The sequence below is a fragment of the Artibeus jamaicensis genome, unplaced genomic scaffold, assembly GCF_021234435.1.
Source record: "Artibeus jamaicensis isolate MK-2021 breed Jamaican fruit bat unplaced genomic scaffold, CSHL_Jam_final contig_867, whole genome shotgun sequence".
Classification (NCBI taxonomy): domain Eukaryota; kingdom Metazoa; phylum Chordata; class Mammalia; order Chiroptera; family Phyllostomidae; genus Artibeus; species Artibeus jamaicensis.
Window position 1 is genome coordinate 6,012,378 of NW_026521995.1, and position 22,888 is coordinate 6,035,265.

Consider the following 22,888-nt stretch of genomic DNA (forward strand, 5'->3'; position numbering starts at 1 on the left):
TTCTGAATTAAACAATAATGTTGCCTTCATAGATTCTCTTTATTACATAGACATGGAGAGTGTGGATTCCTATCTACTAGAGATTCTTACTGCCCACTGACAGGCAAAATGCCACAGTTTACCTGATGCCACCTAACCGCCCCTCTGAAAACCACAGCATTTATTTTACATCATTTTTCGCATTACTAAGTTGAGAGAGAATTTAAATATTTGCCTCTTCAGAGTCTTGTTCCAATATAAATTCTTGTGACAGCCTAAACCAGTACTGAGGAGATGTAAGAAATGGAACATAGTGGTGGTGGGGACCCAGATCCCCCTCGAGATTTGGGGGTGTGGTTCACATGCCATTTCATGCCTGGGTTCAGAAAGGGGTGGAAACCCCAAAACCAGCAACTCTGAATCATGGCTTTGTGACGGACTTTTTACATCACCTTGATAACTTGGTATCTTTGCAAGTGAATTTTCCCCATAATCTTCTGCAGCTCCAGAGAAGTTCTCTCTTACTCTGGTCAATTAACAGAGAGTCAACACTTCAGACCCTTCTAGAATCCTGAGAGGAGACAGAGAGTGAAGAATGTGCTAACCAATGATAATAGAGTAACCTGGTGAAGAAAAATATGCTCTTAGGATATACATCTCTTTATTCTTTTTAAATATTGTCATCAAATCCATTCATTGGACTAAAAAAAATTAATTGTTTCTCCTACAAATCAAATCAGCAAATCTATGTAACATTGTTTGCAAGCCCAGTGAGTATGGATTTTAGTTGCTAAATTTTGTACATGTTTATCTTTAGCATTAAAGAACCAATAACTAGCATGAGCATTTTTATAATGACTTGGGATAAACATTTTATGTAAATAAAACTTATACATAAAGACCATTTTTAAAAAGGAAGAACCTCCCTAAAAAAGGAATTATTTCATGGCCACCTGTCACTAATAGGTATTGGATATTTCTAGTCTCAAGGTCAAACCTCAAATTATCAAAGCACAAAGAAGTTATAACCTGGAAATCACATTTTGGCATTGGAAAGGTGTCTAGTCTTCTAAAATGCTTCAGAATCCGATGCCTCAGACATCATCACAGAATTTAACAGAAAAGTCTATATTGGTTCCTTTATGGATGTGTAATTGATCATAATGTCACAGTTAAAATACCCCCATTTGTCACCCCAATAAGTTTAATTTAATAAAAAATAAAATAAAATCTCTCATTTGTCAGGCTCATGTTTCTTGAATGGCCAAGCAGGGTAACATAAAGACTGTTAGAAAAAAGGAAACTGCAATTGTGTAGGGAAAAAACTAAGTGGGTATTTCTTTTTTTTTAGCATAATGTCAGTGATTAGAAGAGTAAGGGAAGCCGGGTAAGACCATGTCCATGTTGTAACTGTAAGATAAAAACAGAAGTTATAGATGGAAAGTTGCTTTTTAAGAGAAATGGGTGTCATGCCTAGCCTTACTAATACACACTAAAATATGTTGTTTAAAAGCTAAAACAGAGCATTTCTAATCTTTCCCATATTGTTGCTCTAGTCACACCTATAATGTCTTATGGCTGTGTTGAAACACTTTGCATTTGTAGCGAATTTCTCTTCCTGAACATCTATAAACCTCCCACTCCCCCAGTGGAGATGGTCTAGAGGTGTGGTGTCTGTTCACAAGGGCCAAATCCTGGGCTTCCTCCTGGGAATATCAATGCACTTTCAGTATCCTTTATACATGGAGTGGGTGGTGTTTGGTAGGCTGGTGGTCACCTGAGTTGGAGCTGCTTTTGGCAGTGAAAAATTGCTGCAGCAAAAGATGGTGAAAAAAGAAAAGTGATGGCTTAGAGTAATAGAGGGATTACTCAAGGAAGCTGCCCATTTTGCTGGATGGTAGAGCAATACGATTGCCCCAGAACTGTTTTTCTTAAGGTTTAAATTGCTGTTTTACAAAGCAACAGTTCACATTTTTACTTAGGCAATAATCTCTGCTTGGTTTGTTTGATCAGCCAGGTGATAAAGCTGTGGACCAAGGCCAAAGGGCTCACCTTTGCAAGGCCCCAGTTTATTTTTATCTGCTCTGTGGCCACAGACTGCACTTTAGCTACAGCCAGTCACTGCGAAAAGTGTTTGTTGCTGGAATCTTGGAGCTGGAGTGAATTCTAGCAATTGTCCAGTTCTGTCCTTTCACAGATGACAGATCTAGTCAACTTGTGTCCAAGACCTTGTAATTTAAGCTCAGTCACATCAGAACCAGGGCTAGAATCTAGAACTCATAAATCTAATCCTGTACAAACTGCCTCTCTTAGGAAAGGAGACTGGTCCTAGAAGTCTCAGGGGAACTTGACTTTCACATTTTTCTTCACGCTTTGGACCAAAGAGAGTGACACTGGAACTTAGACAGCTTTCTCCTGTCACCACAGTGACACCAGCAGGTTATCCTACAATTAAACTCAACTGACACTAGCTTTCTGGAGATACCATCAGATTCCACAGGTTAAGGGTTCAGTTTCACAAGGTTGTTTTTACATCAGATGCCAATGGGAAATTTAGGTTTTGCTTCTGCTAAAAATCAGAGGTTCCTGCTACCCTCCCTATGGATTTGCTCAATTTGCCAGAGCAGTGCACAGAACTCAGGAAGCCAGCTTCCTCACTAGATTACTGGTTTATCACAAAGGATATTGAAGGATATGAATCAATGGCCAGACAAAGTGTTACGCAGTGCAAGGTTCTGAACACAGGACATGGAATTTTGGGCCAAGTGGGATGGCACATGGATGCACTCAGGTTCACTGACCTGGAAGCTCTGAAAACCTGTTCTTTGGGTTTTTATGGAAAGCTCACCAGTGGTGATCATTATCTCATGTGATTCTGATGATAATTCTCCAAAGTAAGAGTTATTATATCTACTTTATAAGATATTTCCACAAAAACTCAAGCTAAGCCTGTTGTATCTGAGATTTCCCCTCCAACTTCACCTTAGTTCAAGGCCCTCATCATGTCTTGCCTGGATTATTACAATAGACTCCTAACTGGAGTCTATCCTAGGGATGAAGCCTCCCCATCCCTAGTCTCTTTTGCCTGTAATGGTCCACCACCCTCAGTATGACTTTCTATGCCACAGCTGATTATATCAATTCCCTGCTTAAAATCCTTCCATGGTTTCTCATCCTCCAGACCCAGAGTGTCAGGGCAAATTCCTCACAAGCAGACCGGGCTCATCTCTGCAGATCTGCTTCCTACCATATCCATGTACGTGGTCATCCATCCATCCCAAATCAAGTTTCCTCCTGTTCCTTACAGTTGTAAATGCTGCTTTCTCAGCCCCAAGCTCTCCATCGTCTCTTGTATCCATGGAGAGCCTTACTCCTTGTTCATTCCTCAGCTCAGGAAGTCTCCCCAAACCCCTTTCTGCTCCCGCACTTTGTATATATGCCTCATTACAGTGCTGATTGCATTTTGACTGACAGGTCCTCTTCGACATCAAGAGAGGCCTGGGTCACCCATTTATAAGGATCCTGATAAATATGAAGAAATATAAGAATCTTGAAATGTGTTATAATTTAAATGCTTACCTAACACACACACACACACACTCCTAGACAAAAACCACTTGTATAAATGAACATGTCTTGCCACGTAAAACAAAGAAAATCATATCTCCCTTGGTAAGTGGACAGAATATAGACCACACAGAGGGAACACTAAAAGTTGTCTTTTCTTGTTTGATATCCTCGGTATTTCTACTAATAAACCAATGAATTGGAACAATTTTATTTGTCAAGGAAATAAAAGTGAAATTCCTACAAGATCTCATTTCATGGGAGCAAGAGTGGCTACAAAGTTCACAGGTAAGAAATTTTCCTTAGCAATCCTGAGAGATACCAGCTGCTTGCTTCCACTTGAGCATCGCAGGCTCTAGTTCTGAAAGGCATGGGGTCAAAGGAGAGGAGAAAAGGACAAGATGTCAGGAGATGTTGGCTCTCTCCCTGGCTTAATTGCTCATTTATCTTTCCTTAAATGAATTTCTTTGGAATTTAAGCATATAGTTATGTTATAGTTATATCCATTTAGAATATAAAGCAGCTTATGTCTTACTTTCCTGAACAGAAATGTTGCATGAACACTTTGCAGAAAATAGGGTAGTGTAAATAAGTGTAAAAATGGAAAGTTACCCAGGAAATGGAGACCGAGGGAGAGAAAGTTGTATGCGTTAGAATTTCCGCAGGATAAAAGCATTTGACTTGAATCATTTCAGGGCAAATTCTTCAAAGAATTATTTCTTTGAATACAGTAACATGGTCATTTTTGGAGTCATGACATCATTTCATTTGAGTTCTGAAAATCCTGGGCAGCTTCCAACACCACTGCAGAAGTTAAATTCTTTCAAATATAATATCTAACAATTTAAAAAAAATCTTTGCAGTGATTGTCTTCTTTTTGTCATCTTTCATTTTAAAACTACAACCAAATGTATTTCAAAGTAAAGTATTCTAACCCAGAATAAATAAAGGACACAGAACAAAAGGTTATTTCATTTTGGAACCAGGCAATAAAATGTCATAACCTTTGCCCTAAGAGTTTGATTTTCAGTAAAATTTCTTTAGAGAGTTTTCTAGCAACCAAGTGTTTCGAACGCTAAATGTGGGAAAATTTTACTTGAGGGCAACACTGCTTTCTAGGATTTGTTCCAGGACATTGAAAGTGAATGATGAATAGGGCCTTTTAGAATGAAGTCTCATTGACTTGCAGTAAGATCTTCTGAGGCCCAGGGCTTCATGGAGGGCTGTGTCCCCTCCACTGTGGTGCAGAACATCTTCAGTACATTTTTATCCAATTGCATTTAATTGAACGTGCCTTCTGCTATGTATTGAATAAAGAGTTGGAAGACCACCACAGTGTGTTTCAAGGCAATCTATTTAATGTTTAAAAATGTTTCTTTACATATTTTGATATTTTCCATAATCTCAGGCAGGAAGAAATATGCTATCAAGTGAAAAGTGTCTGGTTTTTCCCCTCCGGACTGCTGGTGGAGCCAGGGCTTGAAGTGGTGGGGAAGGGGCTGAGTGCTGGAACACGCCCTGGGCTGCCGTGCACCTCACTGGGTCTGTTCCCACTCTGGCCCTGGTAACCAATGTGGAGTGTGGATGTGGGGTGAGCGCTCGCAGAGAATCTCTCTTGCTAATAGCCCCTTCTATTCCAGCTACTTTGAGAAAAATAGAAGATCTCTGGGTGGGGTGAGTTTGTAGGACAGAGGACCCCTGCTTTAAACATAAACTCCCTTCTTGGGGTGATCAACCCTACATGGGGCCTCTAATCTTCCTGAACCTCAGTCATCTCATATTTTAAATGGAGATAAGACTATATACCTCAGAGATTAGAATGCAATATTGTGGGGCCTTTAATAAGTAGGTAGGATGCAAGCTGTCTTTTTATTATAAAAATACCCATTACCTACACTCTCACTGTTCAGCATTCATTTGTTTGCACATCTGTTTCTTTATTTAGCTAAAGGCCCCTTAAGGAAGAGGATTGTGTATGGCTTATGTTTTCCTGAATTCACGGGATCTAGCAGAATCATTGATATACCCACTGTCTGCAAGTATAGATTGAATGGATGGATTTAAAAATATTACATGTATTTCTTCTTAATATTTATATCTTCTAGAACAAAATCACTTTTTTCTAGTAGTGAAAGACTAATAGGGTATACCTAACACTAAATATAAATTTCAAATGTTCTCATGCTGTATTTTACCTTCTACATGGAAAATGCCATCTGTTTTTACCTTGCCTCCTCCTGGAAGCCCATGACGCCCTTAACACTTCAGTGAAATTAGGTTGGGGGCTAGCTCAGCAGTTGTATCTTTCCCAATACCCAAGGCCAGACTTTATTAATATTGTTGGGTTTCCATGCAAATATATTCCAATAAAATGCATAAATTTGCCCTGTGTGCTGAACAATGGTAGAGGTTGAACATTCAGCACAACTTACATATATTTTAAGGACCAGGGGAATAAGTCAGCTTTGGCTGAGGAAAGAACATAAAGCCAGAATATCTAAGATTTAATTCTGATTTTTCCAGTTACAAGCAAGGTGACCATGAGCAAGTCATTGACAACTCAAAATTTTTATCTCATTCTATGTATAATGGGCATAATGATACCTATTTTAACAGGCTGTGGGAGATTAAAAATTAATGTAAAAAAACAATGTATGATCACAGTAAATACCACAATCAATGTCTGTTGAGTATGAAATAAATAAGAAACTAGAATTTCTGGTTGTCAGTATGAGAGCAAGCATTTTTCTCCCCTCAAGAATATATAATTTTAAATACATCCAGCTTTAATAAAAATTGGTATTCAATGATACAAGTCTATAAAATAGAAATAAATCAAATAAGTGGGATTGAATTACTTTACAAAATGAATCACCATCGGATTCCATTAAATAAAAACTGAACTTGAAGCAATTAAAATTCAATATGATTTACAAAAATACCTATTAGACCTGCCTTTTCAGATGTAAAAAATCACTAACTACAGAACTATGGTCTCTAATGTACAGCTGAAAAGACACGCCCGGAGGGCTGGGTTTGTTTTGTTTTCCCCCAAGACTTCTTATGCGCAGTACAGCTGTGCATTTATTTATCAAATCCCAACCAATTAAAATGTGCTAACCTCAAAAAAGGCAATCATGTTTGTTTGTTTATTTACTTATTTCAGATTCTATTTATTTATTTTTAGAGAGAGGGGAAGGGAGGGAGAAAGACAGGGAGAGGAACATCAATGTGTGAGAGAAACATCAGTCAGTACATGCCCTGACCAGGGACGAGATGTGCGGCCCAGGCATGTGGCTTGACTGGGAATCAAATCAGTGACACTTTGTTTTGTGGTAGAATGCCCAACCAAATGAGCCACACCAGGAAAGGCAAAAAAAAAAAAAAAGACAGTAATATTTAGCACTGCTTTTCAAAAAACAGCTCCTTTGAGGTTTAATTTATATATATATATATTTTTTTGAGCAGACAATTCAGTCAGTTTTGACAAACATACACAGTCATGTCTCCATCTCTACAATCATGATACAGAATACGCCCATTACCCTCCCCTCCCTTCCAACGGCAGCTTCTAGCAAACACTAATCTCTTTTGTTATGATAGTTTTGTTTTTTCTTTAATTTCATTTACATGAAATTACATAGTATGTAGATTTTCCAAGTCTGGCTCTTACTTAGCATAATGCATTTGAATTTGTCCATGCTGTTGTATTATTCCTTGCATGTAACTCATTCCTTTTTATTGCTGTGTAATAGTCTACCCATGAATGGGTCCCAGTTTCGTTATCTTTTTTTAAGACTTTATTTATTCATTTTAGAGAGATGGGGAAGGGAGGGAGAAAGAGAGAGAGTGAAACATCAATGTGCAGTTGCTTCTAGCACAACCCATACTGGGGGTTGCAGGCATGTGCCCTGACTGGGGACTGAACCAGCGATGCTTTGGTTCACAGGCCTGCACTCAATCCACTGAGCTACACTGGCCAGGGCCCCAGTTTTGTTATCTTATCATAGACATTTGGATTGTTTCTAGTTTGAGTTATTAAGAATAAAGTTTTATGAACATTTGTATACAAGTCTTTGTGTAAAAAATGGTTTCATTTCACTTGTATAAATACCTGGGAATAGGACTGTTGGATCATCTAGTACGTGTTTAACTTTATAAGAAACTGTCAAAAAGTTTTTTGAAGTGGCTACATATTTTACATTCCCACCAGCAGTGTATAAGGGTTCCAATTGCTCAACATTCTCTCCAACACTTGTCACTCTCTGACTTTTTGTTTATAGGCATTCTAATGGTGTAAAAAAGGCATCTCACTGTGGCTTTGATTTGCATTTTCCTGCTGGCTAATGATTCTGGGAGTCTTCCTATGTTGGAATGCCTAGTCAAATCTTTTGCCTTAAAAAATGGTTTATCCTCTTATTAATGAGTTGTAAGAATTCTTTATGTGTGAATATAAGATCTTTAGCAGATACATTTTACAAAGATTTTCTTTTAATTGGTGCCTGAGTCCCAAATCTTAAGAGTCCTCCTTGAAAACTCTTATTCAGTTTCCATTTACATTCACTATCCATGATTCTACCTCAAAATGTACCCAGAACCTGTCACTTCTCACCACCTACACAGCTGCTATACAGCTGTGCTGTATCTCACCTGGATTACTCAGAAACCTCTAAACTAGTCTCCTTGATTCTGCCTATCCCCTTCATTCTGTTCTGAACATAGATTCCTGAGTGATCCTCTTAAATGATAAATAAGATATGTCACTTCGCTACATGGAATTCTTGAAAGGCTTTTACTAAAGCAAAAACTGTAGAGTTATAATAAAAAGAGAAAATGCCATTCATATTTTTTGAACCCAAATATGAGTTAAAAATATTCAGTATAGTGAAATATTTCCACTAAATCAAATGTAAAGCATTTCAATATGGCATCTAGAAGTTCTAATACCATTTGCTATTGAGATTTCAGACACTTTATGGAGAAAACGCTAACTTTTCTAGGGCCGCACAGCTTCCAAGGCAGTCACCTAGTAAACTCTGAGCTGAAGAAGGTTAACACTGTAACTGGCATCACTTCATTGCATTCAAAGTTAGGTTAGCAAAGAGATGGGAGTATAATGCTGTCAGGAAATAATGTCAAGCAAACTTATTGCTCCTTTTAGCTTGACTCTTTAAGTAACTTCATGTGTATTCATTTAGGTTTATGAGATGATTCATCCATTACACAGTTTTAGTTGTAATAAAGTTTTCTGTTGGGTGGTATCACTGACATGCTTCTTCCTGTGTCTCCAAATACTTAAATATATTTCAGCCCCAAACTGACAATTCTTCATGCTCAGAGAATTTGTTAAGTAAAATTCTGGTGCAATCTTCACAATAAAGAGAGGTTATAATTAAGACAGGCTAATGCATCTAATCTAAGTGTTTAGGCTCTGTCATTTCTGGCTGAAATGACTTTAAGTGATTTTCAATGCCCCTATTAGGATGTATTTTCACTCAGATTATAGTTAGATGCTAATAAAAGGAAGACTACTAGGGCAATGATTTTAAAGCAAATTTACAATCTATTTACCTCCAACATAAGAACTAGAATGCATGTAAGTGAAGGTCAGGAAACATATCCACTGGACATTCAAGATGTACAAAACAATCTTTCCTTGAGTCAAATGTGAAGGAAAAGTATTTCCATGGTTATTTTTAAATAGAATTAGGAGATTTAAAAATTTGGGAACTGAAAAAAAATTTCTTTTTCCTCTGGGGAAACTACTTGACTTCTGGGAATACCCATTTGGTTGAATTATTCTTTTATGTTGATAAATCAAATGACCATGGACTGTAATACAAAACTAACACTGCCCTGTGAATCTCTTGGCTGAAGTTCTTCATGCCTTAAAGTTTCATAATCAGGTCTGCTAGAAAAAATGAATCACAGACCCAGGACTCAAATTCATACATTTAAGAAAATGAAGTTAATAATAGCTACAAGTAAACATTGTTTTAGGACAAAGAACCCATTTGCTCAATTTTCAAATATTCTATTCAAGTGTGAAGAATGTGATTATTTCTACTAGAAATATTTCAATTTGGTCTGAGTTACTGTGAAAACAAAAAGAAAGTCATGATGTGCTTTCACAAAATGATGTCTTATGCATTTGCTATCTGCTTTCTAGTTGGTGAACTAGTGAGAACAAAACCAAAATCCTGTGCAATCATGTTCGAAAGTAAGAATACATAGGTTTAGATTGAACACATAGAATGAAGGTGAGCTTACAGGGCCATTAGTGCCTCACACAGATGTATTTCTTGGCAGGCTGCATTCTTAGGCAGCAAGGTGTTCTCTTCTCTGCCCTCAGTATCCCAGGGGTGTGGTATTATCTTAACCTTACACATGCTAGGATCTGGTTTAAACAGCAGAGTTTAAGAGAAGTCAGTGAAATTTGTTTTGGAATATATCAAAAAAATATGGCTTTGAGCCCTGCTCTGCTTCTTACAAGGTCTAGGTCATAATAAATGCCTTTCAAAGAATTTTGTTAAAACTGCAAGCACAGCCAGCCCCTTCTCCAACAAGGTTCATGTCAACAAATACTTCATCTTTTTCCACACCACAGTGAGTGGCCTTTACCTCAGGCCTAATATGGATCTAATAATATTGATAATAGCAATAGTTGAATTTATTGACCATCTGTTTGCATGATTCTGTACTACTGGCCTTCCATATGCCAATTTATTGCTCATCAAATCTCATGAGATAAGCATGATTAATTGGCCTTATCTTACAGAGGAAGAATATTAAGATCTAAATGATTCATTAACTTGGTATCAAAATTAGAATATAATATTGGAATTTGTATATGATGCATTTGAATTTGAAAGTTTGTGCTTATGGTTTCATATTCTTTTCTTTTTCTTTCTTATGCTTGCCTTTTCAAAGACTTCTGAGAATTGGACAGAAAAAATGGGTCATAGAGCTTCCTTTACCATGCTTCCGAATAAATATGAGCTGCAAAGAGCATACCTATTCAACTTAAATGGTAAAACCAGAGCTTCTCATTTTCCTTTGAATGATACTTTCCCACCTTTGGCTTCCATATATCCATAGGCAATGTTAGAATTGCTCACACCTCCCGGGCAAGGAGTCATTTTCAAGGTTGCACTCTACTTCCTGTGACTGGTTATCTAGATTAGCTGCTTTTGCTGACAGATCATCATTTGCTGACACTGTCCTTCCCTCTTTGATCCTAAAGACACCTGGGCCCTTGTCAAGGTTACTACCAAATTGGACCTTGCTCAATCTGGTGGTCAATTTTTCAGTATTCCTGTTTGATCTATCAGCTGCTTCCCTAAGCTGCTCCTTTTGAGGATCCTTTGCTAGTTTTTTCTTGTCCTCCTACTTTTTAATTATTGGGATGCCCCAGGGCTCAGTCCTTAGATAACTTCTCCTTTTATTCTCGCTCCCCACGTAACCAGATCCTGTATCATGGCTTTAAGTCCCTACTATATATTGACCACTTTCACATAACAATAAGTCCTCACTTAACAATCTTTATAGGTTCTTGGAAACTGCAATTTTAAGCAGAACTATGTATGCCAATTTTACCACAAGCTAATTGATATAAACAAGAGTTACTTAACCGATGGCATATTTTTGGTCACAAAAATATTACCAAATTTCTAAATAAAGACCCCAAGTACTTCCAATATTAAACACTGAAATCAATGTGAGCACTGCATACATTTAAGAACAATTAATAAAAACAAGTAAGCTAATTTTCCCATCCTGTTATTCCAGTTCAAGTCATGGGTGGCCTGAGTCTATTCCAGCAGCTAAGGGCTCAGGGTGCGGCCCTCAACCCTGGACTGGTCACCCTTTCATCACAGGGCTAAACATGTATACCCATGCTCACTTAACCTAGGAAAATTTAGACACGATGGTTCACCTAACTGCACATCTTTGGAATGTAGGAGGAAACCAAGAACCCACAGAAAACTTATGCAGACATGGGGAGAACCTGGAAACTCCACACAGTGGCCTGAGAAACAGATTCTTTATCTCTTATTCACATCATAATAAAACGACATCTTTCGAGGACCTGCTGCACTACCTTCATCTGCAACACATTCCTTGAACTCCAGGTTGCTATATGCAACTGACTGCTTATCTTGGATGTTCAAGAGGAAACAGTGCAAAAACAAACATAAAGGGTTTTTTTTAGTATGTATTATTGATTACTACATTTGTCCCACTTTTTCCTCTTTTGCCTCCCTCCACCAGGTACCATCCTTCCCTCCAGCAAAACCCTCACTTTGTTCACGTCCATGGGTCATGCACATAAGTTTTTTGGCTTCTCCATTCCCTGTACTTTTTTTAACCTCCTCCTGCCTATTTTTTACCTACCATTTATACTTCTTATTCCCTGCACTTTTCCCCTCATTCTTCCCCTTCCCCTTCCCAGCTGATAACCCTCCAAATGATCTCCATGCCCATGATCCTGTTCTTGTTCTGGTTGTTCGCTTAGTTTGTTTTTGTTTTGTTTTGTTTTGTTTTGTTTTAGATTCAGTTGTTGATAGCTGTGAATTTGTTGCCTTTTTAATGTTCATAGCTTTGATCTTCTTTTTCTTAAATAAATCCCTTACAGGGGTGTCCAACCTTTTGGCATCTCTGTACCATTGGAAGAAGAAGAATTGTCTTGGAGCACACATTAAATACATTATGACACATAATCACACACACAAAAATCTCAGTATTTTAAGTAAATTTATGATTTTGTGTTGGGCCACATTCATAGCCATCCTGGGCTGCATGTAGCCTATGGGCCACAGGTTGGAAACCCCTGCTAACAATTCATGTACTGATAGCTTGATGATGATGAACTTCTTTAGCTTTACCTTGTCTGGGAAGCCCTTTATCTGCCATTCCATTCTAAATCATAGTTTTGCTAGATAGAGTAATCTAGGTTGTATGTAGGTCCATGCTTTTCATCACTTTGAATATTTCCTGCCAGTCCTTTCTTGTCTGCAAAGTTTCTTTTGAGAAATTGACTGCCAGTCTTATGGGAACTCCTTTGTAGGTAACTATTTGCTTTTCTCTTGGTCCTTTTAGGTTTTCTCTTTATCTTTAACCTTTGGCATTTTAATTATGATGTATGTTGATGTGGTGTTCTTTGGATCCAACTTGTTTGGGACTCTCTGTACTTCCTGGATTTCTGTGCCTATGTCCTTTGCCAAATTAGGGAAGTTTTCTCTCATTATTTTTCCAAGTAAGTTTTCAATTACTTGCTCTTCCTCTTATCCTTCTGGCATCCCTATGATTCAGATGTTGGCATGCTTGGAGATGTCTGAGAGTCTTTTTATACCATTCTTGTTTTTTTTTAAATTTTTGTTTCTGCTTTCTGTTCTGGTTGAAATATTTCTTTCTTCCTAATGTTCCAAATCATTGATTTGAATCCCAGCTTCCTTTCCCTTATAATTGGTTCCCTGTAGATTTTTCTTTATTTCACTTAGTGTAACCTTCATTTCTTCCTTTATGTTGTTGCCATACTCACTGAGTTCTCTGAGCATTCTAATCACCAATGTTTTGAACTCTGTATCTGATAGGGTGGCTATCTCCATTTCATTTAGTTCTTTTTTTTGCATTTCATTCTGTTGTTTCATTTGTCTTCTCAATTTGGCAGCCTCGCTGTGTTTGTTTCTTTGTATTAGATAGAGCTGCTTTGACTCCCTGTAAAAGGCACCTGTTAATTATGTGGGGTGGAGCCTTAGGTAATCACCAGGGTTGGGGCAACCAGCATCACCAATTTGTGGATCTGTGTCAGGGGAGGGCTTGGAGAGGGGACTGTGTCACTGCCTGGCATCTGGAAGTTCACCCTGCACTCACCCCATTTGCAGGCACTTTACCCACTTCCCATATGCAACTGGTGTCCTTCCAGCTGTTTCCCTGGTGTTGAGTCCCAGAGTGGGTGGGTTTACCTATGTTTTAAGACTGTGTCAGCCCTTTAAGTGAAGTTTTCTGAAAAATCCAGAGGTTTCTTCTGCTGCCCCAACACCCACTGGTTTTTATAGCCAGAAGTTATGGGGATTTAGCTTCCCAGAACTGAAACCATGGGCTGTGAGGTCTGGCCTGGGGTTGGAATCGCTTGATCCCAAGGTATCCCTCCTGATTTTTACCCATCACACATCATTGTGGGACTACCCATGCCTGTTCTGCCACTGCCACCACTGCTGCTGCTGCCTCTCCTCACCACACAGCTTCTCCTCTCCTCTCCACCCTTTACCTGCATCTCCGTTGCCCCTCTTCATCTGGATGAATGTGGCTTCTTTAAATCCTTGGTTGTCAGATTTCCATACAGTTCAATTTTCTGATACTTCTGGGTTGTTTTGAGATTTAGTTGTAATTCCTTTTTGTGGTTGCACAAGGAGGCAGAGCATGTTTACCTACACCTTCATCTTGACCAGAAGTCCAAAGTTTTTTATAAAGTTAAATATCCACATTTGTTTTCCTTTCTAAACCTCTTTTTTACACTCTCTTGTATTTTAGTAAATGGCACCTCAGTTCTTACTTTTTCTCAGGCCCAAAGCTTTGGAGTCATTCTTGACAAGCAACAGTAAATCCACCAGCCAATCTGGCTAATGGTTCTGGTTTTGCTGTAAGATACATACAGAATACAAATACTTCTCCTCACCTGTTCAGTAACCACCCTGGTTCAAGCTATTATACCATGATTATGGCAAAGACCCTCCAAATGTCCCTCCTTAAACCTTTACCCCATTCATTCCATTCTCAACACAACAGACAGACTTGTTTTCTAAAACACTCATAAGACTATACCACCTCTTCAGAGCAAAAAGCAAAGTCCACATTTTGCCTGCCAGATTTAACATGGTTCTATCCTTCATTACTTCTTTGACATCATCTGCTGTTATTCTTCCCTTGCTACTCTTTTCTGGATTTTCTTCAGATATACCAAGCACTTTTTCACCTAATGACCACTGCAGTTGCTATTTCTTCTGCCCAGAACTTGCTTTCCTTGTCTACACGGTTTGCTCTCCTGTTAATTTCAAGTCTCTGCTTTAAATGACTCCCAGTTAGAGACTATAATGACTCCCAGTTAGAGACTATGTTCCCTGACCACTGCACCCACAACACACTTTAACCCATCTTATCTCTCTGACCCAACTTTATTATTCCCTACAATATTTTTCACTATTTGATACATTTCATAGTTCCTGTTTTTGTTTTATTTTTAATTTCCTGTCTGTTTTACCTAGAATGTGAACTCCAGAATGGGAAGAAATTTATTTTGTTTACTCCTGTCTCACTAGCACCTACATCAGGACTTGATCAATATTCTTTGTTCAATGATTGAAGTATGGCTATTTTGTGCTCATAGAGCCTCCAGTATCATCATCTCCTATTTTCTGACAAGGCTTCATGTCTCCTTAACCTAAACTTTGGACCTTTCCTTATGGTCTAACTGCTATATGTTCCTCTTCCCATTACCCTGTCCTATCAGGGTCAAAGTAAGTTCCTGAGCTCAGTGGTGCCCTGGAGGACCAGGCTGTATCCCCTACCTCTCCGCCATCCTCAGTAATTAGCTAAGCCATTTACTTGTTTTAGTGAGGTCCCACAATTGCCACAGTTCCAGGGGTCACTTTATGACAAAACATCTTGATACAACAAGAGAGATTTCCTCACAGGGTTTGTTTGTTTTTCATTAGGGAAACAAACCATTCCCTATGGGAATACAATGCAGTGGGCTTCCCTTTACTGTGTTGAATGCCCAGTTCTTACGTGCAAAGGAGGCTGGAAAAGCAAGTCGTTGGCATCAGTAATCTCAGTACTGGGAGACAGAAATTGTGGTCAGGCGCAGAGATGACCGTTAAAGGGGCAAGCAAGAGTATCTGATGCAGTGCACATATTTTTGACTTCCAAGAAATGTTATTCTCCTCTTACTCATCTGTTTCTGTTACAGAGTCTTGCTGTGGCTTTAGAGATATAATATCTTATTTTGTCTCTTATGTTTAATATTGTTAAATAAAATATTTTGAAGTTTTCTTCTCCCTCCTTTATCTCTTTTTTCTTAGAGTTCCCTTTATGTGTTTTTTGTTCTGTTTTGTGTGGTCTTTCTCATCCATGTTAGAGACTGTTTTTCTTGGTTTTTTTTTTTCCTATTTAAAAGATACCAGAAAAGCTGATTGGAAAGAGTTATGTATCCATTAAGGTCAGAGAATAACAGATGTATTTTCTACAGGGTTCCCTGAGGGGTCATGTCTTTTTCAGTGGAGAACTCCCAAAGGCAATAAATAACATGTGGAGGTCTTTACTTCAGGACCATCCAGTTTCTTCAAAGAAGAATATTCACTCTCAAACCTCATAGGTAGGAGTGGCAGTGGTCATAGTCCTGGGCTGTTAAGGTAGGGGATGATATTCCCAAATCTTATATAGAAAGTTGAGCTCAATTCTCCCAGGCCTCTGCTTTACTTGGTGTCCACATTTTTGTACCTCTTTGCTTAATTTTTTTTTGAAAAATAAATCTTCAATTTCCTGCAACAGTAGATGGGGGGATGGTGAGGGCTAGTTGAGAGGGGAGGAAAGCAGTTACCTAACTTCGGACAAGGTGAGGTAGGGTGACCAGAAGTCTAAATGGTCTGTATAGGCATCAGCCCACTATCTGCTACACCTGACTTTCCAGAGCAACGAATCTCTCAAGAACCTGCTTAACTTGCTATTTGCTGTCCCTGTGCTGCAGGCACTTGGATCCTGTTCACCTCCATGCCATTAGGTCTATTATCTTGGAAACTGTTATATCTTTCTCTCTCTCTCTCTCTCTCTCTCTCTCTCTATCTATCTATCTATATATATATATGTGTGTGTGTGTGTGTATGTAATTTAAATGTCATTTTAGTGGAGAAATGCAAATCAAATGTGTGTCATCAATCTGCCATTTTTACAGATATTCCATAATTTTAAAGGTTATATAAATTCAAAACTGTCAGGGATCCTACTGATCTTCATCATTTTATAAAAGAAGAAAGAAAAGGACAGAACACTGAGTGCCTGTCCAAGTGAACTGTAGTCATGGGGTCCTTCTTCTGGGAGGCATTGTGGAGACCTTGCCAGGCCTTCATGCTGTTGAGTCAGGCTGCCTAGTTTTGCATCTCAGTTTTAGTCTCAACCTGTTCTGTGATCTTGGAATAGCTTTTAAAGCTCTCTGTGGCTCACTTTTCTCATAGGTAAAATGGGGATAATAATAGTTACCTAACTCATCAGGTTGTGGTTGGTATTAATATTTGCAAAGCACTTAATAAAGCACTTTACACAGTAGTCGATGAATGGATATTATTATATGAATCAATCAATCATATATTATATGAATAGATATAACTTAGCTTTTAAAAATCCCATGCATGGTTCTATTATAGTAGAAAGATCCTTGTTTTTCCTTCACCATTTCCATTCTTTCCAAGTTTTATTCCCAAAGAAGAGAGAGGGGAATTAAAAGGTCCATGAAGAGCAATCATCATTCAACTTGACAGAAAGATCAAGGGCTCAATCAGATGATAACATCTTACTTTTCCACCGTGCAGGTTAAGAAAACTAATGCTTTCTCAGTGTGGAAGAGGACAGCTTTCCCATTGACATGATGCCCAAACAAGTTATAAAGCCCTCAATTTCATCTTCTATTTATTGTTTTCTTTTGGTTCTCTTTCTTTCTTCTCATGCTCACCCTTAGCTTCTTCTTCTTCATGTTTTTTGATCAACTGTTCCTCTTCCTTCTGTTTGAGCCCTCTGATGACTAATGACCATCTTTCCATTCTTTTTCATTAGTGTGGCAATTTTCACTTTTTCAGCAGAAAGTTTGCTCATATCCATGGTCTTACTGAGGACTCCGATAGCTAAGCAAGTGCTGACTTCAGAGTCACTTCTCCTTTATAGTTTTGTTTGAACGTTGACATGGCTGTTGCATCATTATTTCCAATGCATGTGGCTTTCCATCCCCCATGACTTCGGCTAGGGTCACTTTGATATTGCTGAAAGCCATAATGCTTATCTCAGCCAGTGGAGAGCAGTGAGACACCAAAGGGACGTTTTCCTTCAAACTGTGTATAACTTCATTTGATATCACACAGTGCTATAACCAACCAGTCACAAGGAATTGGCTCCTGATACTGTAATAAATACCTTTGAGCAACAAGCCTCTCAGTTCATCAGTCAGAACATTAGCATCAGAAGTTATGCTGGCCACACTGCAAGCCATGTCCTCAGTGAGCTCATAAATTTTTTTGGAAAAAAAGACTTCATCAAGAAGCTTGTGGATATTGTGTCATTCTGCTGCAAGCAAAACACTATCATTTGCTAAATTTCTAAACAGGTGCCTGCATGCCCAATTGCCTCCATGGCATATTCAGTCTGATACAAGCAAACTCCTGGAGAAAATATAATGGTCCTGGAGTCATATCTCTGAGATGTGTTTTCTGAACTTTATAGCTCTAGAGAAAAAAGCCTGGAACTGAGCTCTACACAGAGGGCTTCACTCAGCAGGAGGAAACTACCCTGTATGAAGAGATCTGAATTTAAGAATTTGTATAAGTAATTTAGAGATATTTATTCTATTCTATTTATTCTATTCTATATGTATTTTGTATGTAGGTAATAGCTTAATGATGCTTACAGAAAAATCATTATCTTTGGGAAAAGCCTACATTAATCCATTTAAAATGTGTTTAAATTTATCCAATAAAAGAAACAAACTGAATTTACATAATGGTTTTCCAATGAAAATATACTCATTCATCTTCTAAAATTACTAACAATTCTAATCCTTACAGCAACACTATCTAAAAACATCTAAGGCTTTATTCCTGTTTGCTGGTCCAAATTGATCTGCATTAAAAGTGAGTGGATTTTGCTTTACATAAAGATAGAAAGCTAGGATGTGTTTCCTTCATAATCCAGTATTTTTCTTTCTGTAATTCAACAACAGTTAAAAGTAATTTAAGGAATTAAGCAACAGGCATAACTAGTATCCTTCTGGGTGACTTGGGCTCAGAAAGCAGTGGAATAAGGGAAAAAACCTAGTTACATGTTAAGAAATTATCTTAATAGGAGGAGGAGAGGTAACAGAATACATTTGCACTTCTTAGATCTCTTAAACACGGGCCATGGTGAACTTCAGAAGTGCTCCCGTACCAGAATTCTAGTTGGAGCAGCTTTGACTGTCCCTTCCAGTTAGTACCTTTCCTAATTTGAAGAAAGTCTTCAACAAAAACAACATGCAGAAGTCAGTAGGACACTGAAGTCCATTTCAGTACTTTCAGCAGAAGCTTAGGAGAGAGCAGAAAGTAATTTGGGGCTTCTGCATAACACATCCCTACCAGCACTTCCCGCTACTGTATTAGACTGACATTTTAAGCAAAGGCATTGCTGATTCATCAGACTCCAGGTCTACTGTGACTGGCCAGCCTTTCCCTGAGGCATTTCTTCCCAGTCATTTCTCTGGTGGCATGAGCTACAGGGCCCTTCATGTATTATTGTGCCCTTTTTCTCACCAAGAGTCATACTGTTTTCATGGTATTATTCTCTAATTTTTCAATGTCTGTTTGGATTCCATTTCTGTTGCTGAGAAGAAAATAATGCTAGATAAATTAAAAAAAAGAAAGATTTTCAAAACTTCTTCTAACTGAATGCCAAATTCATAAAAAATAAAATTAAATAATTCTTGTCCTTGAAAGCTATGAGTCTCAAACATTTTAATATAAATTGACATTACCTAAATTGCTAACAATAATATTATATTTAATAATGAAAATGCATGCCATAAAATAACTCATTACATAATCTAAAATGAGAAAAAAAACATTAACTTCAAACCATATTATAGCACAATGACCATCATGAAAGATTTTTAAAGTGATTAATTTCCCATAAATACTTTGCCTGAGTGATTTTACTATATCCAACTATTTTTTCCCCTCTAAATCCAAATGATTTCCTGGTAACTCTCTTAGCATAAAAAGCCCATGTGTTTCATAAAATACATATGGAATTTGTAATTTTATAGACTTTTATGGCCTTGATGCTAGGTTTTATATTTTATGTTGGTTACAAAATGTTGGTTAAAAATAGCCCTAACATAAAGTAAGGGCAAGGATTTTTGCTGCTTGCAATTAGTTTTATGCCAAAAAAAATAAATTATATAATTAATACATTACTATATTAATTATATATTATAACATAATAATATATTAATATATAACTACTATATAATCAATGTATTATAATATAGTAATATATAATTAATATATGAACATAATTTTAAAATACCACATTGTGTCCTTCTTGGGAAAGGACTGGTACAAATAAATGAAAATGATTAACAGCATTCTTATTATATAGATGCAGCATGCTAAGTTCCAGGGACCAGAGCATGCATGAGAAAGCTAAATGGGGCAATACAGGGACATGAGCTATAATTGGAACCATGATGCATTTGATGGGATCAGTACTGCTCTGCGCACACTGTCTGGTGGGCCAGGTAGGTCCTGCCTAGTTCCCAGGTTCAGCAATCTTCTCTCCTAATAGGAAAGTCACTTCACCCTAGCCCCCACCTCATCTACTAGCTCAGCCTCAGCAAATCTCTAGAAACAAACCCAAAGTTAGATGGGATTGGAACTCTGGAACAGTTGGCAGGCAACAGAGCCTAATGCCCCATGACTCAGTATTTGCCTCTCCTGTTGGCTTTGGCGCTCTGCCTTGTTCTCAAGATCCAGAGGCCTTCATGTGTGCTGGGTATTTGCCTTGTCCTGTCTTTAAGGTCCAAGCCCCTTCCCGGAAATTCACCCAGCACTCCTAGAAAATTGGGAAGCTCCCTTCTCCTGCTTGTCCACCTCCTAGGCATTGAGACCCTTTTTCTCACCCATAGCTTCAACAGGCAGCAACAGTGTTGAAGTTAAAGGCCCTAGTTTGGGAGTCTGATCAACTTCCACTTTCTAGTCATGTGTTCTAGGGGCTCCAACTAACCTCTCTGGCTTCTATGTCCTCACCTATAAAAAGGGGTACTAGTAGCACCAACTTCATAGGGGTCTTGTGGGGGGTATAATGAGTTAATACTTATAATGCATTTAGAACAATAGTAGGCCATAATATAAAAGTACTCAGTGAATATTAGATTTTACTAATAGTCAAACCAATAGTAAAACACAAGCTTGCTGATACAACCAGCCTAGTTTTTGTAGCTCTTAAAGGTGTCATCTTTCATCCCATCTCTTAACTGTGTGCTGCACTGGACTTCAACTTGCACTGGTAGCAGAGTGTGCTCCCAACACACCCCACTCCAGGCTGGGTCATGTTCCTTAGCCCAGATTCAACCCCAGCCTGTGGCAGTCACTGATTTAAGCACAGCTTTATCTCCAGAGTGGTCTCTGAAAATTTGTCTGCCTCAGTAATTTAATAATTACTTCTGCATTATTCTCTTACTTGCCCTCTCAGTGTTTGCTTTTCATAAGAAAAGATAAATTCTTTAATAAGTATCTTTATAGACAACTGCATCTGAGTACAAAGAATGTATATTAAGCCCTAGCCAGTATGGCTCAGTTGGTTAGGTTATTCTGCGGTAATTGAAATATTACGGGTTCGACCTAGTCATGTACCTAGGTGTGAGTTCTGGTCTCCGGTCCAGGCACCTATGGTAGGCAACCAATTGATATTTGTCTGTCACGTAAACATTTCTTTCTCACGTTCTCTCCTCTTTCCTCTCTCCCTTGAAAGTAATAAAAAATGTTCTTGGGTGAGGATTAAAATGAAGAATGTGTAATAATAAAATGTATAGATATTTACAAAATAAAAATAGTAAAGAATGATAACTAAAAATGTTGCTATAAGCCCCACCATTCACCTCATTATAAAAACAGGCTTTGTACATGATTGTCTAACTGCAATGCTCTACACCTGAAACTAATACAAAATCATAGTAAATGTAAACTGCAATTGAAAAATAAAATTGAAAAATAAATAAAAATAGGCTATGGTTTGACTTTTTAAAAAATCTTTTATTCAATTGAATCAAAAATCTCAAAGTAAAATAACTTTCCTAGAACTATCTAGGAAAAGCTAAATGATTTCTTCTAAGCTGAAATAGAGATTTGCCTCATGCCAATTTTTTTCACCCATTCATGCTGAAAGCTAGTAGTAAATATATCTTAAGGACTAAAGGTCAAAGACAAAACAGGTCATGTCAACACTCTTTGCTTCAGGACACGTATGACCATGACAGATGGTTCAGCATCTATTTCCAGAGGTTGCAAAGAAATTATGTTCTGGTTTTCATAAATGCTGTTGATTAATTTTAAGAATTTATGTGGATTGATTCAAACCACCCAGGCCTCTCTCTGATTTATTCTTTAGTATCTATCTTTCCCTTTGAAGTTTGAAAAAGTAGTATGAGGAAGTTAAAAATTTTTTAGATACTAAGTGGAAAAAATCTGCAGCCTCAAAGGAATACCCCACCATTTGCAAAAGAGCACTGGGATAATATTACAGGACCCAAGATTAAAGAATAACCAAAGTTCAAAGACAATCTTTGCTGTCACATTTCAGCTATTTGAACACCTGCAAATGATGTTGCAAAAAAAGGGGGGAACTACCAGTTCATCAGTTTCAAGTGGTATATTTTTTCCCATTTTAACGTACCCCAAAGCAGGATGCATCTTATAATCCATGTCAGGTCATGGTTTAATTTATAGCAGTTTTTCTTTTTTTAGTGGTATGTAAATAATGGCGTACTTTAAAATCTATTATGTCTTAAATTTAATGAAATGTGGAAAGTTTTATAATTTCTTTGGTCTCTTATCTTCTCTTTCCTATTCCTTTAGTTTTCCTCCCTTTCTACTTAAAAAAAATATATATATATACACACAAACAGCTGGGATTACACCCTAAGAATCCTAAAAACCCAATTCAAAAGAACCTGTGTACCCCAGTATTCATTGCAGCACAATTTACAATAGCCAAGTGCTGGAAACAGCCTAAGTTCCCATCAGTAAATCAGTGGATCAAAAAACTGTGGTACACTGAACACAATGGAATACTACTCAGCAGAAAGAAAGAATGAACTCCTACCCTTCATGACAGCATGGATGGAACTGAAGAGCATTATGCTAAGTAAAATAAGCCAGGCAGTGAAGGACAAATACCATATGATCTCACCTATAAGTGGAACTTAGTCAACAAAACAAACAATCGAGCAAAATATAACCAGAGACATGGAAATAAAGAACAAACAGACAGTGACCAGAGGAGAGGGGGAAGGAGGATAACAGGACAAAGAATGGAAAGGGTCATCAAGGAA

The 22,888-nt window shown here is 37.9% G+C and overlaps 1 protein-coding gene and 1 pseudogene across 3 annotated transcripts in view; both read right to left on the reverse strand.

Annotated features, from left to right (window-relative positions):
* Window positions 1-22,888, reverse strand: part of PRTFDC1 (phosphoribosyl transferase domain containing 1) — an 89,345-nt gene that overhangs the window by 43,437 nt on the left and 23,020 nt on the right. The gene's annotated exons all lie outside the window — the stretch shown is intronic.
* On the reverse strand, window positions 16,453-18,155 carry LOC119034690 (proteasome subunit alpha type-4-like; annotated as a pseudogene).